This window comes from Schistocerca cancellata, chromosome 7 (assembly GCF_023864275.1).
Source record: "Schistocerca cancellata isolate TAMUIC-IGC-003103 chromosome 7, iqSchCanc2.1, whole genome shotgun sequence".
NCBI classification, from domain to species: domain Eukaryota; kingdom Metazoa; phylum Arthropoda; class Insecta; order Orthoptera; family Acrididae; genus Schistocerca; species Schistocerca cancellata.
In genome coordinates this window covers 211,527,606-211,553,981 of record NC_064632.1, presented here as the reverse complement: position 1 = coordinate 211,553,981, position 26,376 = coordinate 211,527,606, and the positions used below count along the sequence as shown (strand labels likewise).

Sequence of the window (26,376 nt, the reverse complement as noted above, 5' to 3'; positions counted from 1 at the left end):
GTTTAAATAATGTATAAACGCAACACAGTCTTGATTATGTAGGTACATAGTGTGACAAAACAAGGTGGCTTGCAAATGCTATCAAGAGTAGACTGTGTCATACTGATGAGAATCCATGTTAAATATATTGACACAGGCAGGGATACGGAAGTGCATGTCCCTGTGTTGAGAGTTATTTGCTGTACTCAGCGATAACCCATAGCACAAAAAAAGAAGATATCGGTCAGCAAAGAACACGTGATGGGCAGCTTTTGTTTGCCTCCACCTACACAGTGAAAACCGAAACTCTAAAAATGGTCAAAACAGCTGGGAAAATGTATTTTATTACTCTTAGAATGGTTCAGTACATCATGAGATACAATGGGCACAGTGCTATTATTTACGTCTCCATTACGTTATTTGGGAAATGATACCAGTTTGCACCTGTGGTCTATGGATAGCGTCTTTGATTAGTAACAAAAACCTCCTCGATCCTGAGTACGAAACCCGCCACCACTTATATGTTGATTAACAATCAATATTAGAGGCCGAATATTTCCGTAATAAGAAGTCATCCTCATTCTGCAAATAGTCTTGTCAAAGAGGGCGAAGGAGCGGACCAGGTTTCAGGGCACTCTCGTGACCTTGAGGAGGGAAACTGCCCCTAAAGGCGGAAGAATCAGCAATGATGAACGGCATGAGGATGCTGAAGGCAGTGGAAACCACTGCATTAAAGATACGTCACGTGTATCCAGAGGACATGTAGCCTGTAACTGAAAAAGTGTCATGTTGATGTCTCCATTGGCAAAAGATTCCGGAATAGTCCCACATTCGGATCTCCGGGAGGGGACTGCCAAAGGGGAGGTGACCATGAGTAAGAGGTTGAGATACCAACAAAAGGATAACATCCTACGAGTCAGGGCGTGGAATGTCAGAAGCTTGAGCGTAGTAGGGAAGCTGGAAAATCTGAAACGGGAAATGCAAAGGCTCAATCTAGATACAGTTGAGTTAGTGAAGTGAAATAGAAAGAAGACAAGGATTTCTGGTCAGATAACTGTAGGGCTATATCAACAGCAGCAGAAAATATGATGGGAGTAGGATTCCTTACTAATAGGAAGGTACGACAGAGAGTGAGTTACTGTGAACAGTTCACTGACAGGGTTATTCTTATCAGAACAGACAGCAAACCAAAACAGATAACGATAGCGCAGATAGATGAAAATCTAATAATAATGGGGGACTGGAATGCAGTTGTAGGGGAGTAGAAGAAAAGGCTACAGGACAATAGGGGCTTCAGTCACGGAATGAGAGAGGAGACTGAGCTCTGTAATAAATTTCAGCTAGTAATAGCGAATACATTGTTCAAGAACCACAAGAGGAGGTATATTTGGAAAAGGTAGGGTGATATGGAAGATTTCAGATAGTTCAGGTATACATGCCGACGTCGCAAGCTGAAGATGAACGGATAAAGTGTATGACGATATTGAAAGGGTAATGCAGTATGTAAAGGGGGACGAAAATCTAATAGTCGTGGGCGACTGGAATGCAGTTGTAGGGGAAGGGGTAGAAGAAAAGGTTACAGGAGAATATGGGTTTGGGACTAGGAATGAAAGAGGAGAAAGACTAATTGAGTTCTGTAACAAGTTTCAGCTAGTAATAACGAATATTCTGTTCAAGAATCACAAGAGGAGGAGGTATATTTGGAAAAGGCCGGGAGATACGGGAAGATTTCAATTAGATTACATCATGGTCAGACAGAGACTCTGAAATCAGATACTGGATTGTAAGGCGTAACCAGGAGCAGATATAGACTTAGATCACAATATAGTAGTCATCAAGAGTAGGCTGAAGTTAAAGACATTAGTCAGGTGGAATCAGTACGCAAGGAAATGGGATACGGAAGTACTAAGGAATGACAAGATACGCTTCAAGTTCTTTAAGGCTATAGATACAGCAATAAGGAATAGCTCAGTAGGCAGTAAAGATGAAGAGGAATGGATATCTCTAAAGGGGGCAATCACAGAAGTTGGAAAGAAAATCAAAAGTACAAAGAAGGTATCTGCGAAGAAACCATGGCTAACAGGAAATACTTGTTTATCAATGAAAGAAGGAAGTACAAAAATGATCAGCTAAATTCAGGAACAGAGAAGTACAGTTCGCTGAGGAATGGAATAAACAGGAAGTGCAGGGAATCTAAAACGAAATGGCTGCATGAAAAATGTGAAGAAATCGAAAAAGAATTGAGTGTAGGGAGGACAGACTCGGCGTATGGGAAAGTCAAAACAACATGCGGTGCAATTAAAAGCAAGGGTTGTAATACACTCCTGGAAATTGAAATAAGAACACCGTGAATTCATTGTCCCAGGAAGGGGAAACTTTATTGACACATTCCTGGGGTCAGATACATCACATGATCACACTGACAGAACCACAGGCACATAGACACAGGCAACAGAGCATGCACAATGTCGGCACTAGTACAGTGTATATCCACCTTTCGCAGCAATGCAGGCTACTGTTCTCCCATGGAGACGATCGTAGAGATGCTGGATGTAGTCCTGTGGAACGGCTTGCCATGCCATTTCCACCTGGCGCCTCAGTTGGACCAGCGTTCGTGCTGGACGTGCAGACCGCGTGAGACGACGCTTCATCCAGTCCCAAACATGCTCAATGGGGGACAGATCCAGAGATCTTGCTGGCCAGGGTAGTTGACTTACACCTTCTAGACCACGTTGGGTGGCACGGGATACATGCGGACGTGCATTGTCCTGTTGGAACAGCAAGTTCCCTTGCCGGTCTAGGAATGGTAGAACGATGGGTTCGATGACGGTTTGGATGTACCGTGCACTATTCAGTGTCCCCTCGACGATCACCCCTGGTGTGCGGCCAGTGTAGGAGATCGCTCCCCACACCATGATGCCGGGTGTTGGCCCTGTGTGCCTCGGTCGTATGCAGTCCTGATTGTGGCGCTCACCTGCACGGCGCCAAACACGCATACGACCATCATTGGCACCAAGGCAGAAGCGACTCTCATCGCTGAAGACGACACGTCTCCATTCGTCCCTCCATTCACGCCTGTCGCGACACCACTGGAGGCGGGCTGCACGATGTTGGGGCGTGAGCGGAAGACGGCCTAACGGTGTGCGGGACCGTAGCCCAGCTTCATGGAGACGGTTGTGAATGGTCCTCGCCGATACCCCAGGAGCAACAGTGTCCCTAATTTGCTGGGAAGTGGCGGTGCGGTCCCCTACGGCACTGCGTAGGATCCTACGGTCTTGGCGTGCATCCGTGCGTCGCTGCGGTCCGGTCCCAGGTCGACGGGCATGTGCACCTTCCGCTGACTACTGGCGACAACATCGATGTACTGTGGAGACCTCACGCCCCACGTGTTGAGCAATTCGGCGGTACGTCCACCCGGCCTCCCGCATGCCCACTATACGCCCTCGCTCAAAGTCCGTCAACTGCACATACGGTTCACGTCCACGCTGTCGCGGCATGCTACCAGTGTTAAAGACTGTGATGGAGCTCCGTATGCCATGGCAAACTGGCTGACACTGACGGCGGCGGTGCACAAATGCTGCGCAGCTAGCGCCATTCGACGGCCAACACCGCGGTTCCTGGTGTGTCCGCTGTGCCGTGCGTGTGATCATTGCTTGTACAGCCCTCTCGCAGTGTCCGGAGCAAGTATGGTGGGTCTGACGCACCGGTGTCAATGTGTTCTTTTTTCCATTTCCAGGAGTGTATAAAGAGTGCAACGGGAATTTCACTGTTAAATACATAGGAGAGAGTGGATAGGTGGAAAGAGTATACTGAAGGCCTCTATGAGGGGGAAGATTCGTCTGATGTCATAGAAGAAGAAACGGGAGTAGATTTAGAAGAGATAGGGGCCCCAGTATTAGAATGAGAATTTAAGATAGCTTTATAGGACTTAAGATAAAGTAAGGCAGAAGGGAAAGAGAACATGCCATCAGAATTTTTGAAATCATTGGGGGAAGTGACAACAAAACGTCAATTCACGTTGGGGTGTAGAATGTGTGAGTCTGACGATATACCATCTGACTTTCGGAAAAATATCATCCACACAATTCCGAAGACTGCAAGAGCTGACAAGCGCGAGAATTATAGGACAATCAAATTAACAGCTATGCCATCGAAGTTTCTGACAAGAATAATATACAGAAGAATGGAAAAGAACATTGAGGACGTGTTACACGACGAGCAGTTTGGCTTTAGGAAAGGTAAAGGCACTAGAGATGCAATTCCGACGTTGCGGCTGATAAAGGAAGCAAGACTAAAGAAAAGTCAGTACAGTTTCATAGGATTTCTCAACACTGACAAAGCTTTTGACAAGGTAAAATGAATCAAGACGTTTGAAATTCTGAGAAAAGGAAAGCTGTAGGGAGACACGGATAATATACAATATGTATAGGAGACAAGAGGGGACAATAAGATTGGACACTGAGAACTAAGTGCTCGGTTTAAATAGGGTGTGAGACAAGGATGTAGTCTTTTCTCTCTACTTTCAACCTACACATCGAAGAAGATATTAAGGAAATAAGAGAAAAGTTCAAGAGTGGAAGTAAAACTCAAGGTTAAAGGATATAAATGATACGACTCGCTGATGGCATTGCTATCCTGAGTGAAATTGAAGAAGAATTAAAGGATCTGCTGAATGCAATGAACAGTCTAATGAGTACATAACATGGGCTGAGAATAAATCGAAGACAGACGAAAGTAATGAGAAGTAGCTGAAATGAGAACAGTGAGAAACTTAACATCAAGATTGATAGTTACGAAGTAGATGAAGTTAAGCAGGTCTGCTACCTAGGCAGCAAAATAACCAGTGACTGACAGAGCAAGGAGAACATCAAAATCAGACTAGCACTCGAAAAAAGGGTATTCCTGGCCAAGAGAAGTCTACTAGTATCACACATAGGCCCTACAATGAGGACGGAATTTCTGAGAATTATATGGTAGTGAAACAAAGAATTTTAGAAAACCGGAACAGAAGGGAAATTGAAGTATTTGTGATGTGGTACGACGGACGATTGTTGAAAATTAGGTGGACTGATAAGGTAAGGAATGAGGAGGATCTTTGCAGAGTCAGAGAGGCAAGGAATATGTGAGAAACCCTGACAAGAAGAAGGGACATGATGATAGGAGATGTATTAAGACATCAGGACATAATTCCATGGTACTAGAGGGAGCTATAGAGTACGAAAAGTGTAGGGGAAGACAGAGATTGGAATACATCCAGTAAATAAATGAGGACGTAGGTTGTAAGTGCTACTCTGAGATGAAGTGGTTAGCACATGAAAGAAATTTGTAGCGGGCTGCGTAAAACCAGTCACAAAACTGACGAGTCAAAATAAAAAACAGTTTCCAAGAGCGTTTTTTATGTGTTATTCATGACTTCTAAGGGGGCTATTATATCACCATGGATGTTGGAGCTGGAGACAGGTAAATGTAACATATTGTGCATGTATAAGAGGACAAATCCACTACTGTACAATTTCAATATCACTGGAAACAGTGAATATCTTAGATTGTCTAGGAGTGAGCACTTTAAGGTCCTAAAATAATATAGTTACATTAAGCAATTGGTTGTAAAAGCATGTGCTTAGCGCAGACTCGTTTTGGAGAAGCCATCCAGTAAAGAAACCGTTTTCAAAACAACTTGTTCGACAAACTTGTGGTCGCGCGGAGTGGCCGCGCGGCTAGAGGCTACATGTCACTGATTGCGCGGTCTCTCCCGCCGGAGTTTCGAGTCCTCCCTAGGGGAAGGGTGTGTGTGTTGTTCTTAGAATAAGTTAGTTTAAGTACCGTGTAAGTCGAGGGACCGATGACCTCAGCAGTTTGGTCCCATAGGAACTCACACACATTTGAACATTTGAACAAACTTATGTGCCTTTACAATGCAATATTGATGAGGAGATGCTACTCACAGAATGGTAGGCATCTGTATTATGCATCTGTTCCCATTTGGTACTTGGCTGATCGCATGCTGCCAGGGACAGTGGTGGCTGGATGTGCATGCCACCAGCACTCACAGGCAGCGGCGGACGATTAGACTCGAGTGGCAAGTTGTTTCACTGTGGTTGTTTGGTTATAGTGACATGCTACATAATAAATCTCTTAAATTTCGGCAGTAATAGTTATATATTTACGTGAGGCACATGCTAGTATGGCGGCATAAGGCATGCAGACTGTGGACCGCAATGGGGTTCATTCTGTCAGCACCATGGATGGTGATGGTGCACAATGAAATACCTGGCCTTCTGACCCTAAATGTATTATAGTAAGAAATGCCATAATTGTTTGTAAATATCATCCCAACATCTGTCTTTTCTCCGTATATAATATCTTCAGTGCTCCTGTATGCAAGGCTATTTGTGAGGCTAGAAGGGCATCTGTTTTCACTGTCTGCCTACAGTTTATTTCACGATCTGTTGCAGTTCAATTTATTTTGATGTGGCACTTGTATGTAGATAATGAGATCGTTCTGTGGCGCGAGTGTACTTGATACACTATGTAGGTTTTATGTGAGGATTGCGTGGACTGGAATTCCATACATTTTTATATTGTGAGTGTAATGCAGCAGTGAATGTTCTAATAATCACACTATCATGGATCTCTTTTAATTTCATGATTATCATTTTATATTTATGGAATTAGTAATTATTTAGCTATGTACTGAGTCCGAGCTATATTGCGTTTTTTAAAGCAATATTGGTATATACATACCTTACTTAAGTTCCTTACTGCAGTTACATTTTTAAAGTTTAAAATTTACGACAGTGTTCTCAGGTGTGTATATATAGGATATTAACGCAGAAAGGAGATGTGAACCCCAAAAACCCACCCCAGTTGGTTATTGCACTGTACACACACGTAACAAACAGTTCTACTGTTGGAGGCAACCACGTGCTATCAGTTATTTGTTTATGTAGCTTTACATCTACATGGATACTCAGAAATCACGCTTTGGTGCCCTTAGATAGTAATTGTTACGTGCCTAGAGTGTACTGAATGAACTCTAGGTCAACACAGTATGATTATTACCTAGTAAGTGTGTACTGAGTTTATAAAACGAACCTGGCATAATTGTAAATAACTGATTCGTGATTCATGTTTTAACAACGCTAAAAATTTACAGTAAGCCTGTAATTTCATGCATTTTATTCAATTCTAGACTTAGCACTAGGCTGGTGACGTCTGCAACATGTTTTTTAACATGATACTGGTAGGTACATGCCTGCGGAAATGTTGCTACATAAATAGACCATGCTGTATTATTTGGATTTTTTTAATTTCTCCCCTTTTCATGTGTCCCCTGTATTGTTACAGTGCAGGACTCATCTTAGGCAACCTGGTAGTGTGTTGCTCATATTGTATAATAAGTCATACTATCGGTGATAAAATATAAAATAGAGGTTGTTTCAGAACTGATGGTTAATAATTCACACATGAAAAGCTCCAACAAACAGGGATCCACAAATCAGTCATTGTCGAGACACAACACATTCTATGTTTCAGGTCATCAGTGTCTAGTAACACACGGCATCTCTAAACTTAAAGTAAGTGTTCGAAGTGTTGTCAATGCATCTAAATGCAACATTGAACTCGTCGCTGAAACGAGTTATGCATGCTCTCAGGCAGTCCTCGGGAATTTTGTGAATGTTGGAAGGCAAGCGTAATTCCTAAAGAGAGTTTACCTCGGTAGCGTAGGCCAGGCTTTTGACGTGACCCCACACACACAAATCCATGGGATTTAAATCCAGAGACCTTGTAGGCTATGGCACAGGCCCTCCTCTACCTATCTAATGCTGACCATAGGTCCAAGTTAGAAGCCGACACCCTCGAAAATATGCTGGAGCTTCGCCATGCATGAACCACATGTTCAAGCGTTGGTTCAGTGGGACATTATCATATACATCTGGAAGTAAAGTCTGCAGAAACCGGATGTACTGCTGTCTGGTTAATCTCTGTGGGAGGAAGTGTGGTCCATTTATACAGTCTCTGAGCAATCCTGCCCAGACCTTCAACGAATAACGCTGCTAATGCGATTATGTGTGCTGCATTAGGATTGACTTTGGTCAAAATGTGACTGTTATGGTAGATAAAATACCGCCATGGGTAAATCCCGCCTCATACTTGAACAGATTACTGCTTACAAACAGTGCATTCAGAAAATACAGATGTTGCACCCATTGACAGAAATTCTCTCGAGGAGGGATGTCTGCATTGTTGAGGGCTTGGACTTGCTGGAGATAATAGTGGTAGAGTATATGTCCATGTAAAATCCACCACACACTGCTATAACTCAGGATTCGCTCTTGGGTACCAATCCTTCTGGTTAAAGTACTCAGATGTTTGTGTACAAACATCTCTTCCTCAGCATCACGTGTTATGGATCTGGGTCGACCTCCTCGTACAATGTGTGTGAAACTCCCAGTTTCTCTAAGATGCTGATGTAATTGGGTAAATGCACACCTGTCAGGCTGCCTGCAGAGAGGAAAAGCTTCTTCATAAAATCGTGCAGCCTTAAGGTCACTGCCATTCGCTTTGCCATACATGAAGTGCATATCAGCTTACTCTTCATTGTTGTGACTTCTGTCCAAGGTGCCCTCACGTTATTAACTGATTGTGAGGCCGCTATGGCACAATGCACAGAGTGGGAAAGGGAAGTATTTGCACAAGTGTAAACAAAGAGATAGTCGATCCCAATCCTTGAGATACCTCGATATCAAGGGTCGTTTACAGTTGGTTCCCAACTCGAATTAATGAGATACCTCAGCAGTGAATGAGATTTTCACTCTGCAGTGGAGTGTGCGCTGATATGAAACTTCCTGGCAGATTAAAACTATGTGCCGGACCGAGACTCGAACTCGGGACCTTTGCCTTTCGCGGGCAAGTGCTCACCAATTGAGCTACCCAAGCACGACTCACGCCCCGTCCTCACAGCTTTACTTCTGCCAGTATCTCGTCTCCTAGCTTCCATACTTCACAAAAGCTCTCCTGCGAACCTGAGTCGTGCTTGGGTAGATCAGTTGGTGAGCATTTGCCCGCGAAAGGCAAAGGTCCCGAGTTCAAGTCTTGGTCCGGCACATAGTTTTAATCTGCCAGGAAGTTTCACCTCAGCAATGGTTGAACTGTGGATCCATATTTATTGGAGCTTTTTAGCCACTTTTGTCCTGCACTTTTCGTGTGTGAATTGTTGACCATCACTATTGAAACACCCTGTATATAACGATAAGGGTTCCTGGACAGTCCTAATTGAGTAATGGGTAATAAATTATAGCAGAATAATAGGGTAATAATTAGTGGGATGAAGCCCCAATTCACTTTTATCTTGTTCTGTGTGGGGATTGGTGGCTGATCGCTGTTCCTTGCACATCATGATGAACCTTTGTCATTATTGTGTACAGATCACTCTTGACAATTCTCACAAGCGGGGGATGGGGGACGTGGGGTAAATCTGACAAACATGAAGACTGTTCGATCGTTCCCAACATTTTTAGGCTTCACAATTGGCGTAGAGGAGTAGGGGGAATGGTGAGGGTTTGGGAAGGGTGGAGGAGTTCTGGCAACAATGCAGAGTGGGCCACACTATGATGGAGATCTGTCAACAATGTGGAGTGGGCCTGTTTTGCGGCCAAGTGTGCATGCTTGCCCCTGTGGTACAATTTCCCCTGAGGTAGGCAAAACTGCATATCACTCGAGCAGCTCTCTCCCAGCTGCAATACACAAGCTTGCATATACATTCCAAATTTTGGACAGGCATCAAGCAGTTGCCAGCAGTAGTCAGTTACGAAGTTAGGTATACAACAGTCAAAAATATGAGATGGGTCAACAAGCTGCTACTGACAGGTTGCCTCCATTAGCTTCATGTCTGCTGTCCACACTCTTAATTTTGCTTACTTGTTGCCTTTCAACCACCAGGCCACATTCTGACTGACCTCTGATCACAGTTGTTTGTCAACTCTAGGGCGCTACAGTTCGTGCATAGACCATCTAACATGCTGAAAACAACCAGGTGTTTGACGAATAATGGGTACAATTTCAGACAAAGTAGCAACTAACGCTTCTGGAGCGTCTGTCATTGTTTCATACACTAAACGCTTCTTATATCCACACAAAAAAGAACGTGGTGGCCACGTTACTGGCGCACCACTCCCAATCCATATATTTGGGAAAACATGGTCTAGCTGTTCTCTGACATCAACAGCAAAGTGTGGTGGGGCTCAACCACGCTATAACTATAATCGACGACTGCTACTGGGACATTCTTCAGAGTTTCCAATAGTACTTCACGGAGAAAGATACGGTAATCTCCTTCACCGAATGTGTTAGGCAGAAGATGTAGTCCAATCAGATAGTTGTGAACAGTAGCAGCCCCCATCTTTATCTTTGTTGATGGTGGAATGCACGAATTGTCTTAGAATTTTCCAACTCTAAGACATGGCTATTGTGGCTATGGACTACAAACGTTGGCTTAAAGGAAGTTCAGCATCAAATCCTTAAGGGATCCCTTGAAACTACACAGTGCATCTGTGACATGTGTGTCACATAACAAAAGTATTTTTTTATCTCCTTCAATAAGTCTAAAAATGTGTAAGGTGGTGAACTACAGGACTCCATGACTACTAGTAGCCCAGATCCACCACTCACCATAGAGGTCATTCAGCCCAACACTTCTGAAAGTGGCAACAGAATTTTCTGCAACCTCTACCAAAGAATTTTTATGCGACAAAAATAATCACAGTTGCACCATTTCACCAGAAGGTTCATTTACGTTCGCACGCATCTAAATTAATGCTTAAAAGGTTGCAACATCCAACATTTCATGTAGCGTTGAGGAACACACAGACTGTTAACATTGGCCCAGTTGTCCCAATTTATTCAAGAATAAGTGTGATGTTTGATATTGCTACAGTGTTTTCATCGTTTCAAGATGCCAGTCATCTAGAAAGCTGTTGAAGTCTACTCGAAAAGGGCCAACAATACCTGTATGAGTGAAATTACGTGTGTGTAAGTTTTGTGCATACGTCGAAAAAGAACCAAAGGGATATGAGTTGGAACATAAGCTTTTCACTTATTTGATGCACAGTTAACATAAAAATTTATTTAAAAATTGTTATCCACATTATGTGTATTGTATATCTATTTCGAAAGCACTTGTCGATAGCATTGTATAAAATACTCAAAGGATGACTAAATATTACCATTATTAACTAGTCTCACGACTGTAACCTGAAAGGTATCGGGTCGCATAGCTACATCACTATCTATATCATAAGTGACTCAAAAAGAATAACAAGATGCAGTAGGCGTACAATGAATTCGCTCTCATGAGACAACAACACACTTATCGTGAACCCAATTCCTCTACCTCATCACATTTCACCGAGAAAACCTTTACTTCAAATTTTATATACATGCGTAACCTAAATATTACAAAATTAATTCCCCATGATGAATCTCTTACTCTTTAGTAATAGGTCGTGATGTAGACTCCCATTCCACATCATCCTCACGACCAAAACCTTGGGGTCTGACACCTCTGACACCTTCTAGCCATCCATGTGCCAAACAAACCCAACTCCCAACCCCCACTTTTCCGCTCCCAGAACTGCATTGACATTCTCAACGCTATCTTCAGGAAGGTATACCACAAAAGGCCTGAAGTTCCTATCCTACGGCTATCATTACCTCAGGATTGAAAAACCAGTGTCGGCGTTGTAGATCTAGCTAACTGTTTAAAAATTCCCCACCCAGCTGCAGCACTTGCAGCTAATCACACCCACAAGAGTAAGGAAATTTTCTTCCAAAACAGGATTGACTGTACTCATCCAGCCAACTGATACACCATAGTTCCTTCTCTTTAGTTACAATTTTCAAATATAGCATCCACTGCATTTAATTCCATGGAATGTGTATCCACAGAAGACATGACCCGTAACTCCAAAAAATGTCATGTTGGTTTAGATCTCTAAGAGGACGCAGCCAAGGGAGTGGTCACCATGAAAAACAGGTTGAGAAATCAACTAGTCGTACACATCGGTTGAATCTAGGCGTAGTACGGGTCAGTGAATTGGAATGAATAGAAGATAAGGATTTCTAGTCAGATGAATATAGGGCAATGCCAACGGCAGCAGAAAATTGTACTACAGGATTAGGATACTCTATAAACAAGAGGGCGGGCAGAGTATGAGCTACTGTGAACAGTTCAGCAACACGATTATCTTCATCAGGATGGAAACCAATACAAAGCCAACAGCTATAGTTAAAGTATACATTCGGACGTCATAAGCAGATGATGATGGGACAGGTCATTCATAGTGTACAGCGAGATAGAAATCTCTTAACGAAGGGGAATTGCAACACTGTTACAGGGAAACGAACAGTAGACAAAGTTACAGGAGAATGCGGGATCAGTATTACGAATGAGAAAGGAAAAAGTGTCCTTGAGTTTTGCAATTTATTGTAGCTATTAACAGCAGATAATTATCCGAAAATCAGAATAGGAGGAGGTATATTGAAAAAAGTCACGAGAGAAGAGAGAATACCAGCTCGATTACATATTTGCAATAGTGATCTTTCGAAATTAGATACTGGAACACAAAAATTCCCCACGATCAGATACAGATTCACATCAAAATTTAGTAATGATGAAGAGTAGGCTGAAATGCAAATGGAAATTCTCACTGCGTGTCAATGCAATGAAATCTTCTCTGGTTCCTGGCTGTGTCAGTCTGAAATGTGTAGGCTGAAGTTTACGAAACTCGTTAGGAACATCAACATACACGAATTTCGCACTGGCTACTACAGTACTGAGGAACAGTCTCGTGCGTTCGAAATTATATGAAGATGTAGCCACAGTGGGTAGAGCATTTGAGGGGGATATATGTAAAAAAAGGCATCACTGTAACTGGAGAGACAGCTAAAGACGGAATTACTGATGAGCAGCAGAAAAGAGACAAGCGGCTAATTTGGCATAAAAAAATTGGGGATCAAGGAGAAGACGAATTAAAGAAATTACAGTATCATGGAAGATAAGGAACGCATGACGGATGAAGGAAGTTGGGATAAGAAGCAGCACAGAAGAAAAAAAGAGAGCATTCCTCACTACAGTAAGTCTCCTAGTACAAAACATAGGCATAATTTGTGAAAAAAATTGCTGAGAATGTATATAGTGTGGATTAAATGTTACAGCGAGAGAAAACCAGAAATGGGAATGGTTTAGGTGTGGTGACACAGAAGAATGCTGAAAAGTAAGCGAACTAACGAACTGATAAGAACTGAGAGGGATAAGATTCTCCGCTGAATGAAGGGGCAAATGTCCGTTCTATAAACTTTCTCAAGAGTGTTTAGCCAAAAGAACGTCTTCTTCCCTTCAGATATTCCCATTTGAGTTCACAGAGCATATCTATAATACTCATGTGTTGATCAGTAGCAAAATTAGCATCACATCTCTGAATTTCTTGGATGCCATCTTTTAATCCGACCTGGTGAGGGTTCTATACCCTGGAGGTGTACTCAAGAACGGGTTTGCACGATTTCCTGTACGATGCCTGTACAAGCTATCGTGGAATTCTTCCAATAAACCGAAGTCGAGCATTAGCGTTCCCCTCAACCGATCTTACGTGCTCATTTCCTTCACGTAGCTATGGAACGCTACACCTAGACATTTAATAGATATGAACGTGTGAAGCAGCACATGTCTTGTTCTGTATTCGAACATTACAGGTTGGTTTTTCCTACTTATTTGCTTTATATAACCTTCATTGAATATAGTCTGCAGCTGCGATGAATTTTTTTGAATGATTTCGTGATGCCTTCGGCTACTATTCTCTTTATTTGATGCACGATTGTACAATGTCGATCTTAGACGATTTCTAGGTGACTAAAAAGGAAGCATTATAGACCGGACGCATTATCACTTACGAATATTACATAGGAATAAATAATATCCCAAGATATACTGCGATGGTTAAATCTTACTTTATGGACGATACATTAATGGTATGCCGGACTCTGTGGCCGAGTGGTTCTAGGCGCTTCAGTCTGGAACCGCGCGACCGCTACGGTCGCAGGTTCGAATCCTGCCTTGGGCATGGATGTGTGTGGTGTCCTTAGGTTAGTTAGGTTTAAGTAGTTCTAAGATCTAGGGGACTGATGACACTCAGATGTTAAGCCCCTTAGTGCTCAGAGCCATTTTCTTATTAATGGTATATCATGCCATGTATGACCTTGTTCGTGTTACTGCATGTAAAAGTCACAAAATAAATTAAAAATAGTTTTTGGCTATTCCAGGAGCACGATACTTTTGAGCAGTTGCTGCAAAGCTCTTATATATAAGGTCGATGGTTTTTAAAGAACTTACACTAGGATAACTATTGAAACTTCCTGGCAGATTAAAACTGTGTGCCGGACCGAGACTCGAACTCGCGACCTTTGCCTTTCGCGGACAAGTGCTCTACCAACTGAGATACCCAAGCACGACTCGGGCCCCGTCCTCACAGCTTTACTTCTGCCGGTACCTCGTCTCCTACCTTCCAACCTTTACAGAAGCTCTCCTGGTTGGCAGGAGCACGTCATTTCTGAACAGTTGTTACAAATATCTTCCGATCACAGCACTCTACTGAAACAGTACTGAAGAGCATGGAAACGAAGTAAAACCATTCATGACGTGCTTCGTGGTTGCGTGATCTTTCGCATTACAGTCATACACTACTAGCCATTAAAATTGCTACACCAAGAGGAAATGAAGATGATAAACGGGTATTCACTGGACAAATATATTATACTAGAACTGACATGTGATTACATTTTCACGCAATCTGGGTGCATAGATCCTGAGAAATCAGTACCCAGAACAACCACCTCTGGCCGTAATAACGGCCTTGATACGCCTGGGCATTGAGTCAAACAGAGCTTGGATGGCATGTACAGGTACAGCTGCCCATGCAGCTTCAACACAATACCACAGTTCATCAAGAGTAGTGACTGACGTATTCTGACGAGCCAGTTGCTTGGCCACCATCGACCAGATGTTTTCAGTTGGTGAGAGATCTGGATAATGTGCTGGACAGGGCAGCAGTCGAACATTTTCTGTATCCAGAAAGGTCCGTACAGGACCTGCAACATGCGGTCGTGCATTATCCTGCTGAAATGTAGGGTTTTGCAGGGATCGAATGGAGGGTAGGCCACGGGTCGTAACACATCTGAAATGTAACGTCCACTGTTCAAAGTGCCGTCAATGCGAACAAGAGGTGACAGAGACGTGTAACCAATGGCACCCCATACCATCACGCCGGGTGATACGCCGGTATGGCGATGACGAATACACGCTTCCAATGTGCGTTCACCACGATGTCGCCAAACACGGATGCGACCATCATGATGCTGTAAACAGAACCTGGATTCATCCGAAAAAATGACGTTTTGCCATACGTGCACCCTGGTTCGTCGTTGAGTACACCATCGCAGGCGCTCCTGTCTGTGATGCAGCGCCAAGGGTAACCGCAGCCACGGTCTCCGAGTTGATAGTCCACGCTGCTGCAAACGTCGTCGAACTGTTCGTGCAGATGGTTGTTGTCTTGCAAACGTCCCCATCTGTTGACTCAGGGATCGAGACGTGGCTGCACGATCCGTTACAGCCATGTGCATAAGATGCCTGTCATCTCGACTGCTAGTGATACGACACCGTTGGGATCCAGCACGGCGTTCCGTGTTACCCTCCTGAGGCCACCGATTCCATATTCTAATAAGTCATTGAATCTCGACCAACGCGAGCAGCAATGTCGCGATACGATAAACCGCAATCGCGATAGGCTACAATCCGACCTTTATCAAAGTCGGAAACGTGATGGTACGCATTTCTCCTCCTTACACGAGACATCACAACGACGTTTCACCAGGCAACGCGGGTCAACTGCTGTTTGTGTACGAGAAATTGTTTGAAAACTTTCCTCATGTCAGCAGGCTGTAGGTGTCTCCACCGGCGCCAACCTTGTGTGAATGCTCTGAAAAGCTAATAATTTGAATATCACAGCATCTTCTTCCTGTCGTCTAAATTGCGCGTCTGTAGCACGTCATCTTCATCTGCAGCAACCTTAATGGCCAGTAGTGTATTTGTTAACAAGTATAGCGATAGTTATACTTTCTATGTTTCTATATCGCTTCGTCGTAGAAATGGTAAAATGTCCAAGAATTTTCCATTTCTCAGATCTTTCTGTTCATTTAAAACTCCGTCTGACTGATCTTTTGGATAGATGTAAATTTCAATTTCTTCCATAATATCCATGATTTTGCCATTCTGTGACTTACGTAATATATGTAGTGATTCATCAATATTAAGTATTTTGTGGTTGGTGTCTTTTAAGTGTGCAGCAAAGGTGGATGGGCTACTGTCGCTTATTGTGTGTTTTTTAAATTGTATGCTAACTTTCCTTTCTGTTTGTCCAGCATAAAATTCTGAACATTCATCACAGTTTATTTTGTAGATTATTGATTGCGAAAAGGGCTCCAATTTCCATGGTACACGTCTCAGTACTCACCGCAGGTTGTTAGTCCTCCTGTGACTAATGCATATTTTTGTATTCTTTAAACATCGAGTGATTTTGTCGGAAGCAATACCTAGTTAGGGCCACAAAATAACTTTGTTTTTATGTTCGTGTTTCTGATCAGAATTATTTCATTTACATTTTTCCACATTTACAGCAAGCTGCCATTCGTCACACTAGACACTATGAAGCGATTGTCAGCTCTTGAGTGGGAATTTTTGTGCATCTCACTGCTAGACAGACCATTTTACTAAGATATGGCAAGACGTTGCTTCGTAAGAAAGTTTAAAATACCAAATATCACGCCGCCCCAGCAGGTCGTCTAATTAGAACCCTTTCAAGCGTGCAGCTTGCCCGTAGCGCTGCCAAAAACGGCGTGGAACTACGTCACGGCGCGCGCGCACTGCGCCAACCAATGGCGAGCGAGAGATCCCCACAAAGAGGACGCCGCTGCCACCCCTACGGCGCGGGGTGCCATGGTGGGGAGAGAGGCGCCAAAACTCGCCGGCGTCGTGGCGCTCGGCGTCAGTGCGACTCGAGCGTCGCTAGGAAGGCATCCACCGCTGCACCCGTCTGCCCACACGAATCGCCAGCACAGCACGTGAGTTTATGGGCTACGTGGCTCTGCGTATTATTTGCTACGCCGTTCCGATTGTACAAAGTTGTAAATTAAAAATTCGTTGACCTGATACCCCCCTCCAAGTTTCCCTTCCTTATCCTTCTTCAGTACACGGCACCTTTCTCGAATCTAAATGATGCTTTCATTAAAGTATTTACCCTACGATACATTTTGAAATCATATTTACACATATCAGAGAGTCACCCTTTTTCCTATCTCTGTGTCTATCTCTGTCTCTCTAAGTCTATCTAAGTCATTTATTTTTTTTCCACTTTGTTACCCCCTTCGTCAGGTTTACGAGTCACTCCAATGCTGATACTGATACGTTTGTAGCATTTTTTGCGCCTGTGTAATGATTCCTTATGGTTTATTCAGTGCTACACCCCTGACATTTCAGTATTTCCCGCCAAATATACTGAGTTTGTGAAATATACATAACGTTATATGATTGACCCGAGGATCGTGTCTACAATACTTACGTCACAAAAGTCCCTTTCAATTCATGTCATCAAAATAATACAATTTCTTCTTCATCTAGAGCGTTTGACTGTGTGTCTGAACAGAGCTGAAAGAGAACGCATGTAAGGGAACGCACATGAGAATGTCATATTTACTTTTCAAATACTAATATATTAATTCTGCAGTATGTGTGTCTCCTTACTAAGCTAAGAAGCACTCGCTGTTTCTCAGTCAAAGACGTTTTTATTTCGTCTCTATTTCAATGTCACATAGTTTCCTAGAGTTGTTCGTTACTAAGTAGAAAAATAACCAGGAAATGATGGTAATCATCCCATGTGCATATTTCATACTTTGCTGACGTTTCTTACAATCTCATAACGTAGAAGAAGAAAATGATAAACATATTTCTTTGAAATTGAAATTATTTCATAGCTTTCGCTATATTTACAAAATAATTCTGCACAGTGGTTGAGATCAGTAAGTTAAATGAACTATATTCTATAGCAGCCAATGGCAGGCTTTTTGCTCCAACGAAAGTAAGTTATGTCACGCAAGGTTTTATCACAGTAAGACTTTCATGTAATACTGTGGAGCTTCTCGTAATCGCCTGGTGTGTTGTTCATAATTGAAAAGCAGGGGATTTATTATCTCTTCTAGTCTTACCTTGTTTAGTAAAGTATTTTTATACTGAAACAAGTTTACGACTGAAGTCTTATTAGAGGGCTAACAATTAGTGTCAAAACCGTAAACCATTTATCTGTCAGTTTTTTGTCTGTTCATAATTTCTGTAGGTACTGATGAATAAAATTCAGTAACTTCGTATCACTACTTATCTAATCTCCTTCATGTTTGGAATTTTATTTTTGGAATTCTCATATCGGTAATAGAAATGAAGTATGTGAAGAACCCAAAGATTATTTTTGGAATTCTCATATCGGTAACAGAGGGGAAGTATGTGAAGAACCCAGAAATTTAGACGTAAGGCAACGAGATTGACCTCCATTATCGTGAGGCATCTTGAGTTGTTACGTGGTGCCATCTAGCTTTTTAGTAGTGAACTACTGCGGGTTTCACTGACACATCAGTATTTAAAATAATATTCACAGAAACTGAAATATAGTTGACATCTTCGCATTTATACCACGCTATATTTTTAGGGATTACAATATGTATGATAAATTGTGCTGAGTTAACTTTCCAATTACGACAGCTAGCTTGTTTGGATGCAATTCACTGACGTTGTTACCTTCCGCGATCCAGAATACATCTGGAACATATACGAAGACTGCCTCTTAATTGGTAGTACCGTTGCTTTGTATAAGCAAAAATAAGTGTGAACGTAGAAGTAGAAACTTACGAAGAAAACATATCAGACATCATATTTCAGTCAGAGGAGTAGAAGAATAAAATGTAGCTGTGTTTTACCGTCCGGATTTCGTGTTCCCCAGCCACCATCTTATACCACGAAATTAAGAGCACTTCTGTTAGATCTAAAACTTTCTGTCTATAGACTTTGCACAAAATTTCAGGTGAACTTTGTTTCTGCTTCCAGAATGTTTCTGCTGTTTAAAAGAACAAAAAATTTTCCAAGCGTTTCCAAGATTATATAATGCAAGCCATTTAAAGTTCTTTTACTCTATTCCGTACCCAAATACACTATCTCTTTATGTGATTAATACCTTGCAGGAACTGCCAGACTTTTCTCAATACCCTACTGGTGTCTATAATTGTTAGGGGGTACGTTATACCATTTTTAGGTTGCAATCACTTGAAAATTTCGTATCTGTGTGTTAGAGTAAGAAATTTTCTGTTACGCTAGCGATTTTGGAAAATGATACCGTCCTTATTACCTCTCAAGGTGACGAAATACTCTGGGTTAAATATTCCTACATCGAATGCTATTCATCCAACTTTTGACATGGGATACAACTTCTCTCACAGAGCTACTTTATGATGTTAATTGTTTACAAGTAACTATGAGACTGAAAATGATGCACACTTCATCCTGATCGATTTCACCCTCAACCTGTAAGCACAATAGGTTGAGCATTTTATAGCAGATAAAAAGCAATGTTTTGATGAGGTTTTAATACAGTCCTTCTCACTTCCTATCGAAAGACGGGCTAGAGGAACATTAATTTCTGTGTGGAGTGCTCTTACACAGATCCTCAGCTTATCACCTGTTGAAGAGATAGATGCAATAGCGTGTTATGGCCACAATATTACAAATAATTTTTAACTATTTAATTGTAATTTTAGATAGTTCTATAACTTGTGCAAAATAGGCTACTGTTCTTGGAACAGTCGGATGCATACCTTAGCGTATAGGTAACTGCTAGTGGTATGTGGTAATAATCTGCTGAACACGGCAGGATTATTTCCAATACTTCTGTGAATCTGTACTAACTGCATCGAATTCCGAAGGACATTAAAAATTTAGTTCTATAATAGCACAGATTTTTTACATCGAAGTAAAGTAGATGAGAATAGAATCTTGGTGACATCTGAAGAGGTACGGATTTCTTTGTCTATTAATTATAGTAACACGCTAATTTAGAATAATACTTCCTGAAATGAATACAGTGAACTGGCATCCCAATCCGTCACAGCCAACTTACGTTTCTCGACATCACTGAATAATGATATGAACATTGAAAGTGAATGGAAACAAGAATTCACAATGTTATCTAATCACTATTGAATATTAGTATTCCTACTTGCAAGATTCATCAGAAAAAAGTTGAAAAGCAGCTCAATGGAGATTGCAGTTTTCCGTACTGCTCTCCAGGAAGGAATAAATCATTGCATGGTGAGGTAAAGTTTTTATTTCGAGGACCTGGCAAAAAATCAGGATGGTAATGTTACATGTAGGTTTTTGACCTTTAATGTGACTGCTAACAGTAATGATACGATATTAAGAAAGAATTTTGGAGATATGTGTGTCTTGGTTTTCTCCGAGAGCTGGAAGAAAGAAGACTGGGGATGCTTCAAAGAGTGAAACGGATATTAAAAATTAAGCAGACCCATAATATCTGAAAGTAAGTAATGTTTGACCGATTACTCACGAAAACTACAGCGAGGAAATGATTATATGCAGGAAAGTCAAAACAGAGGAGAATCTGTAATACAGACTTCTTAATACGGTAAAGTAAAAATTTCGTTCTTACTTCCGACCTCCAGAGATTGGATAGTTTGTCTAAATTATGGTCGAATCCTAAAAAAACTTTATTGAGGCACTGAGAACGTGTTGCAATATTACGATCTGATTAATCGGAAAGTACTGAAATCTGATGACTCGTAGTCGAGCGAACACCGATTACAATCCCGTCATCGCATGCAGATGTATGTGTTCTATTGTTTCGCTACACCACTTAAGGCGAATGGTGTGATGAGTCCGTGAAAAGAACACGGCAGGTTCCCTTCCTCTTTGCACCCTAATCTTCATCTTAAAATCTGAATATGGTAGAACAGAAATTTCTGCTGCTTCTGATAACTTTGTGATTTCAGTGATTGACGTACAATGAGTCAGATGCTGACGGAAAAGTACTGCAAAAGTGATATATTTTAGACATGCTGCCAGTAATTACACGTGATTAGCTCTGATGGACTACAGGAAGGTGAAAAAGAATTCGAGATATGGCTGGGGAAAGGGAACATGCAAAAATTTGCTTTTTCACTCCTGTTTCGTATTTATGGATGAAAAGTATATACGTTTGAGGGAAATGTAGCAGGAAAGATTAATTCCAGGCACAGTAATTGAGGTTACGAGCTCGTAATACGGCCGTAGTGTGCAGAATATGGATGTGCTATTTTAATGTACGACATTGTTGAAGGTGAGGCTGCGGGATCTGGTCCTCGGCACAGTTGTTACGATGGAGAAAAGTAAGAACAGAATACCACGAGGAAGACTTGTTTTTTTACAAAGGAAAAATTTCTCACAATTTTCAGACTGGTATATCGGGTATATCGGTGGAAAATGGAAATTAGCGTTTGGCGTCATTGGCCGGGAGGCCCCTTACGGGGCGTGTCCGGCCGTCTTGGTGCAGGTCTTATTACATGCGACGCCACATTTGGAGAACTGCGCGCCGGATGGGGATGAAATGATGATGAAGGCAACACAACACCTAGTCCCTGAGCGGAGAAAAACGCGACGCAGCCGGAAATCGAACCCGGGCCCGTAGGAAGGTAATCCGTCACGCTGGCCACATTTTTTTTTTGGTTGATCTAATTTTGTTCGTTATAGTTTGTTCCGTGTGTTCCTATGACGTCCGTTTAAGTTCTTCGTTGATCCATTCCCTCAGTTTTTCTATTCCAGAGGGCGGCTAACCCTCTGACCGAGCACGCTGAGCTACCCTGCCGGCGCCACTCAGCTATCGGGGCGGACTGGTATATCGATAATATTAATAGAGTTATTACAGTGAGATTTAAGGTCTCTGCTTCACCATCTATCAACCTTAGTGCATTTCTTTATTCAGGCATAGAAGAACATGAAATTGTCTTTGGCATGCAAGGATTTATACAAAAGATTAGGGGACGTATTTTGGCAATGGTAGAAGGTAGAACACTGATTTCATGACTTACTAAGTAACAGCGAGTAAGGATCCAGGGCGGCAGTCTCTTTGTACAATCTACTACCATCTGTCAAAAAAGAAAAGAAACACCTTGGTGCAGGCTTGCAGGAGCTTCGAATCTGAGAAGACATTCAAAACAAGAAAAGGCATGAAAATTGCCAGAATTGCACGATAAAAATATGAATTTGGACCGAGAAACTTCCTCTAGTTTGCCGTGACACTCAAAGAAGTACAGTACAATAAATCTTAATCTACCACTCCAATGATTTGTCTAGGACCAGGCCGCATTAGTACACACAGGACATCGAAAAAATGACACCAATTCGAGTTGATGGTGTTAAAATCAATAGGAGGAGGATTTCTGTACAAGTTCATGGTTAAGTTTCAGTGATATTAAAGTACAAGTTATCAAAGTGCGGAATGCTGAACGAATTTATTGAGCTGAAGGACTGTTGTGAACTAACGAAAAAGAAATGATTTTTCCTATTATTTTTATTTAACTCCCCTGTACCTTCGTCTCACGCCGACGGATTGTCAGCAGTAGCACTTCAGCGTGATATTTAAAAAGAAACATAAAACAGTGATTAAAAAAGTAAAATGTGCTAAATAGCGTAGGGTTTGTAAGTGAAAGTATCATTGACTTTCTTTGAGTTATTCTCAGAAGATAAAATCCCCCTTGTGTTTTGATTCTTTTGAGTTAACATTGTTGGTAATGTACGATCTGAGACTGTCACGAAGGAAGGAAGGCAGAGAAATGGGAGTCGCTGATTTTAAGAACCAAGCTGTTGGAAATTAGAGTGGGGGACAAAGCAGCCGGGTAAAGTAGTACTCTATTAAATCAGAAATGGCGGGTGGACTCTATTACATCAGTAATGGGTGGTAGGTCTGTGGTTGCAATTCTTGACCGAGTAGGGCAACGTGGTTAAAGTTTCTTTGGACAGAATGTGAAGAGTGCGTAGGGGAAGATTGCGGTTACGTCCTGGTACAAGCACGTCAGAGCACAAGGATTAGTAATCTGTGGGGGAGGGGGGGGGGGACAAACGAGCGATGGCAGTTACGTTTTCCGTGAGAATTTCAAGGTAGTTCGTTGTGGGTGAGGAGAGAAAGAGGGTGGGGTCGTTGATGAATGTTGATAGAGGACTGGAGTGAGGGAGAACGGACGACGCATATGGTAGACAAGAAACAGTACATTATGTACGAGGATTTGGATGGAAGTTTAGACGAACTGATTGAATCTCGGAGGAACAACTTAAGCTGATATTGTCATACGAGAGGATAGGCCGGATTGAAGTTTTGTAGGTGTGTAGCATGAAAGAGTGATGCAATCGCAATGTTCGGACGGTTGTATATGAACATTCGTTGCAATATGTCGGTGACCATTATTCAGCTGAAATATAGTTTCTGGGCTACATTATAGGAAGAGCATATGGGTCTCGTTATGCCGCTATACCGGCTTTATTCCTCTTGATTTACGCGAAATATGCTGTTTCTATATTTATAACATACTAATCAAAAAAATATTAGTTTGAGCTAAATGCAGATCGTAGATCTGGTCCTCGGCACAGTTGTTACGATGGAGAAAAGTAAGAACAGAATACCACGAGGAAGACTTGTTTTTTTACAAAGGAAAAATTTCTCACAATTTTCAGACTGGTACATCGGGTATATCGATGGAAAATGGAAATTAGCGCCAGTAGCCTATGAATTTGGAAACATGTTTATAAGGATGTGCACTATGTTCATTAGGTGGCGACATGATAAATACGCAAACAGTGTGCGGGGGACTGCCTAGCAGTTTCCATCAGTGACAGTTCTTCACTTGCGTTTCCCCGAAGTGAAAGTTTAAACCTAGCAAAATTCATCGCAGAATGAATTTCCCGCATGGTGATGCGTTTTCGTCACACCAGCAAGAGTACGTATAGTGTCTAAAGTTCACAAAACTGCGTGACAGCCAGTCTTGATTATTCTGGTCAAGCGCACAGCGCTGAAACTGAAGTAGGCCCTTAAACAATAAATAACAGACTCATCAATAACTGAGTGATTGAACGAAGCATTACTATTATTAGGCCCTATTGTTATCGTAACGTAAATAATTCGACAGTTATCGCCTGAACCAAAATCACTGCTTACCTACTAATCCGTGAGTGATGATATAGCTGGATATTTGAATTGTTTAACTCTTATATTAACTGTTTGGTTCTCAAACAATTAATCAAATAAATGAAATCAATAAAACATCCATACAACTTCACCTTTCGAATATTATTGTTTATTATAAGGGAAAAAATGTTTCAAATGGCTCTCAGCACTATGGGTCTTAACATCTGAGGTCGTCAGTCCCCTAGAACGTAGAACTACTTCAACCTTACTAACCTAAGGACATCACATACATACATGCCCGAGGCAGGATTCGAACCTGTGACAGTAGCAGTCGCGCGGTTCCAGACTGAAGCACCTAGAACCGCTCGGCCACTGCGGCCGGCTATAAGGAAAAAACCGCGGGTAAATTTCAATAATTTAAGAGTAATGTACACTTCACATTCAGTGATAAAAATTATTACACTTACGGAGCAATAAACCAGTATCACATGTTCCAAACCAGTAAATTGTTAAAATAGGACGGGTCATTACAATTCGTTGCAGCTCAACACTTGCGTGTGTTATTAAACGAAAATTGCAATACGCAGAACAATTGTGAAATGAAGTTCATACCACATATTACACACATAGCAATACGAATGTTACTAGCAAGTACAGGTGAACCTTGAATTTTACAGTAAAATTGGGTGTGAAGATTTAGATGTAAACAGTTTTTTCTGAAGATTACAGCTTGGATTCGAGAAAGTGGGATCTTTGTCACCTGCATGATATGTAACTCCACAGAAGATCAATAATGGGGACAACCCGCCAACGCAGTCGAGGACGCTAACGCACGCCTATGGGGCGGCGCTCGGCTTGGAGGTACGCTGGTTCGAATGCTCGTGGTGGATGTAATTTTCACTGACAGTGTTTGGCCGGCAAAAGGAGAGGTGGTGGCGTAAACTTCCTGATCACCAGACTTTGCTCCGATATCCTGGATTAAATTCCAAGCCTCTACAGGTGCTTCACGAAGTAAATAAATTAAATGTCGTGTGACCAGGGCCCCCCGTCGGGTAGACCGTTCGCCGGGTGCAGGTCTTTCGATTTGACGCCACTTGCGCGCCGATGGGGATGAAATGGTGATGATTAGGACAACACAACACCCAGTCCCTGAGTGGAGAAAATCTCCGACCCAGCCGGGAACCGAACCCGGGCTCTTAGGATTGACCACTCAGCTACCGGGGGCGGACCTTCACGAAGTGGGGGCTTGTGACACTGTTGATGGTGATCTGTCCATCGGAGGGAAACATTAAGCACGGAGGTCCACCTCGAGAGGAGTGGTCTATGTGCAGGCACTGGGTTTCACAGTCTCCCTTCTCTCCTCATCACCATACAAAACAATATAGAACTGCACTGTATAAGCATCTATTAACTTTACCCACACTCCACAAATGCACATACGACTCAGCTCTCACTAATCCACAAGGAAAGGGACCGATGTGCGCGGAGGAAGAAAACTCTTTCCGGGAGGCGACTGAACCCACCCCGCGGGGTTTCCCTGACAACAATCCATGCGACATTTAATTTAATTTGTAACGGAGGCGAGTGGAGCATCCTGGCCAACAACTTGCTGCCCGATAATATACACTACTGGCCATTAAAATTGCTACACCAAGAAGAAATGCCGATGATAAACGGGTATTCATTGGACAAATATTTTATACTAGAACTGACATGTGATTACATTTTCACGCAGTTTAGGTGCATAGATTCTGAGAAATCAGTACCCAGAACAACCACCACTGGCCGTAATGCCGGCCTTGATACGCCTGGGCATTGAGTCAAACAGAGCTTGGATGGCGTGTACAGGTACAGCTGCCCATGCAGCTTCAACACGATACCACAGTTCATCAACAGTAGTGACTGGCATATTGTGACGAGACTTTTTCAATTGGTGAGAGATCTGGAGAATGTGGCGGCCAGGGCAGCAGTCGAACATTTTCTGTATCGAGAAAGGCCCGTACAGGACCTGCAACATGCGGTCGTGCATTATCCTGTTGAAATGTAGGGTTTCGCAGGGATAGAATGAAGGGTAGAGCCA

The 26,376-nt window shown here is 42.3% G+C and overlaps 1 protein-coding gene across 1 annotated transcript in view; it reads left to right on the top strand.

The window, feature by feature from the left end:
• Positions 1–17,086: 17,086 nt before the first annotated feature.
• LOC126092177 (thyrostimulin beta-5 subunit) overlaps positions 17,087–26,376 on the top strand; it is a 133,031-nt gene continuing 123,741 nt past the window's right edge. The window contains exon 1 of the mRNA XM_049907652.1: positions 17,087–17,148. The gene's annotated coding sequence lies outside the window, so the exon portion shown is untranslated. The remainder of the gene's footprint in view (positions 17,149–26,376) is intronic.